The sequence below is a fragment of the Saccopteryx leptura genome, chromosome 2, assembly GCF_036850995.1.
Source record: "Saccopteryx leptura isolate mSacLep1 chromosome 2, mSacLep1_pri_phased_curated, whole genome shotgun sequence".
Lineage (NCBI taxonomy): Eukaryota > Metazoa > Chordata > Mammalia > Chiroptera > Emballonuridae > Saccopteryx > Saccopteryx leptura.
This window is the reverse complement of record NC_089504.1, coordinates 281,297,504-281,302,928: the sequence shown is the minus strand read 5'-3', so window position 1 is coordinate 281,302,928 and position 5,425 is coordinate 281,297,504. Positions and strand designations below refer to the sequence as shown.

Genomic DNA, 5,425 nt, shown 5'->3' with positions numbered 1-5,425 from the left:
AGTACATCATACATTGACACTAGGCAGAGAAAAGAAGTGAAACTCTCTAATAGAATGATATAAACAAAATCTCTAAAATGTGTTAAGTGAAATAATTAACAAGGTACATAACAAGGGGGTAGGGAAGAACATACATCTGCTTGTATATACAAAAACATCTCTGGAAAGACAAAGCTAACAACAGTGTTTACTTTTTAAATCATTTTTTATTTTAAATTACAGTTAATATATTAACTTCATGTATACACTCCAGTGACTAGACATTACATAACTTATTAAGCGATCACCCTGATATACATTGCACTCATTTGACACCATAGATAGTTGTTAGAATATTATTGACTCTATTCCCTATGCTGTACTTTATATCCCCATGACTATTCTGTAATAACCAGTTTGTACTTGTTCTTTTTTTTTTTTATAGAGACAGAGAGAGGGATAGATAGGGACAGACAGAGAGGAACGGGGAGGGACGAGAAGCATCAATCATTAGTTTTTCATTGCGACACTTTAGTTGTTCATTGATTGCTTCATCATATGTGCCTTGACCGTGGGCCTTCAGCAGACCGAGTAACCCCTTGCTCAAGCCAGCGACCTTGGGTCCAAGCTGGTGAGCTTTTGCTCAAACCAGATGAGCCCGTGCTCAAGCTGGTGATCTCGGGGTCTTCGAACCTGGGTCCTTCCGCATCTCAGTTCAACGTTCCATCCACTGCGCCACTGCCTGGTCAGGCCAGTTTGTACTTCTTAATGCCTTCACCTTTTTCACCCATTCCCCAACCCCTTGCTCATCCGGCAATCATCAAAATGTTCTCTGTATCTATGCGTTTCCTTCTGTTCTGTTTGTTAATTTTTTTTTTTAACCGTGTCCCGGCGCTTGAGGATAGAACCAGCGGACTGGAAACCGTTGGCACCCAAGACATGACACCGAGAGGGCCAGGGCCCTTTCCCTCTGCCTCCGTACATTACAGGGATCGGGACCGCACGCCCGACCCCCCACCAAGAAGAGGAGGGGTTTTTTTGTTGTTTTTTTTTAGATTCAATTTTTGATATGTATTTATTGCCATTTTATTATTCATATTTTCTTCTTAAAGAAGACCTTTTAACATTTCATGTAATACTGGTTTGGTGGTGATGAATTTCTTTAACTTTTTGTTGTCTGGGAAGCTCTTTATCTGTCCTTTGATTCTAAATGATAGTTTTGCGTGGTAATCTTTGTTGTAGATCCTTGCTTTTCATCACTTTGAATATGTTGTGCCATTTCTTGTGACCTGCAAAGTTTCTGTTGAGTAATCAGCTGACAGTCTTATGGGAGCTCCCTTGTAGGTAACTGCTTTTCTCTTGCTGCTTTTAAGGTTCTCTATTTGTCTTCAACCTTTTGCATTTTTTTTTCTCTGAAGCTGGAAACGGGGAGAGACAGACAGACTCCCGCATGCACCCGACTGGGAGCCACCCGGCACGCCCACCAGGGGGCGATGCTCTGCCCCTCCGGGGCGTCACTCTGTTGCGACCAGAGCCACTCTAGCACCTGAGGCAGAGGCCAAGGAGCCATCCCCAGCGCCCGGGCCATCTTTGCTCCAATGGAGCCTCGGCTGCGGGAGGAGAAGAGAGAGACAGAGAGGAAGGAGAGGGGGAGGGGTGGAGAAGCAGATGGGCGCTTCTCCTGTGTGCCCTGGCTGGGAATCGAACCCAGGACTTCTGCACGCCAGGCTGACGCTCTACCACTGAGCAAACCGGCCAGGGCCTCAACCTTTTGCATTTTAATGAGGATGTCTTGGTGTGGGCCTCTTTGGGTTCATCTTGTTTGGAACTCTTTGAGCTTCCTGGACTTGTATGTCTATTTCCTTCACCAAGTTAGGGAAGTTTCCTGTCATTATTTTTTCAAAGTTTTTCAACTTCTTGCTTTCTCTTCTCCTTTAGGCACCTCCATGATGCAAATGTTATTATGCTTGAAGTTGTCCCAGAGGCTCCTTATACTGTCTTTATTTTTTTTATTTTTTTTTATTTTAGCTGTTCTGATTAGGTGTTTTTTGCTTCCTTATATTCCAAATCACTGATTTGATTTTTGGCTTCATCTACTCTACTGTTGGTTCCCTGTAAATCATTTCAATTAGTGTATCCTATTTCTGACTGGTTCTTTTTTATGCTGTTGAGGTTCTCACTAAATTCATTGAGCATCCTTATAACCAGTTTTTTACCTAAATATTATATATTGCTTATCTCCATTTTGTTTAGTTTTTTTTTTCCCCTGCAGTTTGTTCCTTCATTTGGAACATGTACCTTTGTCTCATTTTGGCAGCCTCTCTGTGTTTCTATGTATTAGGTAGAGCAGCTATGTCTCCCAGGACTGGTAGAGTGGCCTATAGGGTTCAGTGGTGCAGCCTCCCCAATTACCCAAGCTGGGTACTTGAGGTGTAACCCCATGTGGGCTGTGTACAACCTTCTCTTCTAGGTGAGCCTTGATTACTGTTGGCATATCAATGGGAGGGCTTTACCCCCAGGCTGATTAGCTATAGGGATGGGCTACAACCACCAAACACCAACCTCTGACCACTACGGAAGATCAGCTGTGCATGGGCCCACTCCACAGAGTAGGACTTACTTCAGCAGGGCTCTTGTGCTTGCTAAGCCCACCCCTTGAGTGTGTTGCTTGTAGAGGTGGTTGGGTGGTGGTGCTTCAACATGGTCTGAAGCTGTCCCCTGGATGTGCTGGCTTTAGGGCCTACTGAGAGGTGCAGGCCAAGGTCAGCCACTACCTGTGTTCTGTCTGGGGCCACCTGGCATGAGCTACAAAGTGATCTACAGATGGCTGCTACTTGTGCTGGGCTTGGAGGGTCCCAGGAGAGGCCAGGCTCTGAACCAAGGCCAGCTGCTGCTAGTGCCAGGCTTGGGGCCACTTAGTGAGGTACTGGGCTCAATGAGGACAGATACTGCTTGTTTGAGAGATTTTAGAAAAGTCCAAAGCATGAGCCAAGACAGGCCATTCATATGAAAAAGCCACCAGAAACAGCTTGAGTGAGCCTGAAAGTTGGATGAGGTGAAGCCTCAGGGAATCACCAGGGTAAGGCAAACAGTGTGAGCCAGGTTGCTGGGAATTTCAGATATACTTACTGCCCACCTTCCAGCTCTATGTGGGGAGGGCTCATCAAAGGAACAATGGCCTCTGCCAGCTCGTCTGTCTAGGAGAAAGCTGCCCTCCCCAACTCTTGCCCTGATGCCAGGCAATTCAGTTCCTCCCCATGTCTCTGGTACCTTTCTTTTTTTTTTTTTTTTTTTTTTTATTTATTCATTTTAGAGGGGGGAAAGAGAAAGAGAGAGAGAGAGAGAGAGAGAGAGAGAGAGAGAGAGAGACAGGGGGAGGAGCTAGAAGCATCAACCCCCATATGTGCCTTGACCAGGCAAGCCCAGGGTTTCGAACCGGCGACCTCAGCATTTCCAGGTCGACACTTTATCCACTGCGCCACCACAGGTCAGGCCTCTGGTACCTTTCAAGCTGCTGCCCCAATTAGAACTCAGAGGGAGTGAATCTGAGTGTGTGCATGGGCCCTTGAAGAGGAATGCCTGGGACTCCAGCAGCCTCTGTCTCCCTTAGCCACAATACCCACTGGCTTTGACAGCCAGAAGTTATGAGGCCTTCTCTTCACAGCACTGGAACCCTTGGCTGGGAAGCCTAATGTGGAGCTGGGACCCCTTGCTCTTCAGAGGATACCTCCTCAGCTGAGATATCCCTCCCGATTTTGTATCTCCAATGTGGTTATGGGACCAGCCCATTCCAGGTCTCCGCCCCTCCTACCAGTATCCATGTGGCTTCTTCTTTAATTCTCTAGTTGTAGGACTTCTGTTCAGCCAGATTTCAGGCAGTTCTAAATGATGGCTGTTGTGTAGTTGAGTTGTAATTTTGATGTGGTTGTGGGAGGAGGCCAGTACTGTGTTTACCTACACCACCATCTTAACCAGAAGTGGTTATTTTGAGGAAAGTGATAGAAACTGGGTGGCTAAGGAAAGGGGTGGGAGGAAGCATCACAAAATAGCTTTTTATGCTGATTTTGTTTTTTTGTGTTTTTTTTTTTTTTTTTTTTTGCAAGAGAGAGGGGACAGACAGGAAAGGAGAGAGAGATGAGAAGCATCAATTCTTTGTTGTGGCATCTTAGTTGTTCATTGATTGCTTTCTCATATGTGTCTTGACAGGGAGTAGGGGTGGGGCTCCAGCTAAGCTAGTAACCTGGTCACTAGACATGACCTGGTCATGTCTATCATGCTACGCTCAAGCCGGGAACCTCGGGGTTTCAAATTGGGTCCTCAGAATCCCAGGCCGATGCTCTTATCCACTGCACCACCGCCTGGTCAGGCATAAAGGTTTGTTCTTTTTTTAAAGACTTTATTTATCCTTTTCTTGGGGGGGGGGGAGGGGAGAGAGAGAGAAAGAGAGAGAGAGACAGAGAGAAGGGGGTGGAGCAGGAAGCATCAACTCCCATATGTACCTTGACCAGGCAAGCCCACCATTTTAAACTGGTGACCTCAGAATTCTAGGTCAACGCTTTATCCACTGCGCCACCACAGGTCAGGCCTATGTTTACTGATTTTTGAACTAGACGATTGAACTATTTATTGATTTTAAAATGAGGGAGGGTACATATTTTAATCAAAGGCACAGCATGTCAATGTACTCGTTTTTTTTTTTTTCATTTTTCTGAAGCTGGAAACGGGGAGGCAGTCAGACAGTCTCCCGCATGTGCCCAACTGGGATCCACCCGGCATGCCCACCAGGGGGTGATGCTCCGCCCCTCTGGGGCATAGCTCTGTCGCATCCAGAGCCATTCTAGCGCCTGAGGCAGAGGCCATGGAGCCATCCTCAGTGCCCGGGCCATCTTTGCTCCAATGGAGCCTCGGCTGCGGGAGGGGAAGAGAGAGACAGAGAGGAAGGAGAGGGGGAGGGGTGGAGAAGCAGATGGGCGCTTCTCCTGTGTGCCCTGGCCGGGAATCGAACCCCGGGACTCCCGCACGCCAGGCCGATGCTCTACTGCTGAGCCAACTGGCCAGGGCCTGTACTCAAGTTTTAACACATAGCAAGCAAAATACTATATTGCCAATGCAATCATTACAATATGATGTTTATTACTAATTAATCCTATGTATTTATATATTACATGTAAAACAGACATGATAGGTACTCAATAAATATTGGCCATAGTTAGCAACAGATAGAAGGTTGTATTCAATAATGGAATAGAGGAGCTATTTGCCTTCCACCATTTTCACAGCAGTTTAATATATCCTATGAAAAATGTGTCTTTGTTTTAAACAATGGGTATTTACTACTTTTGTAATTAAAAACAATTACCAAAGGAAAGATCTGCTTTGGTAGGGCAGCTGCATGGAGTAAGTAGGAACATGAGTGTCCCAGAAAACAAATGGCAAGCTATGAAAC

General features: G+C 46.0%; 1 non-coding gene across 1 annotated transcript; it reads right to left on the bottom strand.

Moving 5' to 3' along the window:
- Window positions 1-860: 860 nt before the first annotated feature.
- Window positions 861-1,010, bottom strand: LOC136396025 (small nucleolar RNA SNORA57). The gene has a single exon (XR_010749458.1). It is a non-coding gene; the product is annotated as a small nucleolar RNA SNORA57 (small nucleolar RNA).
- Window positions 1,011-5,425: the final 4,415 nt, after the last annotated feature.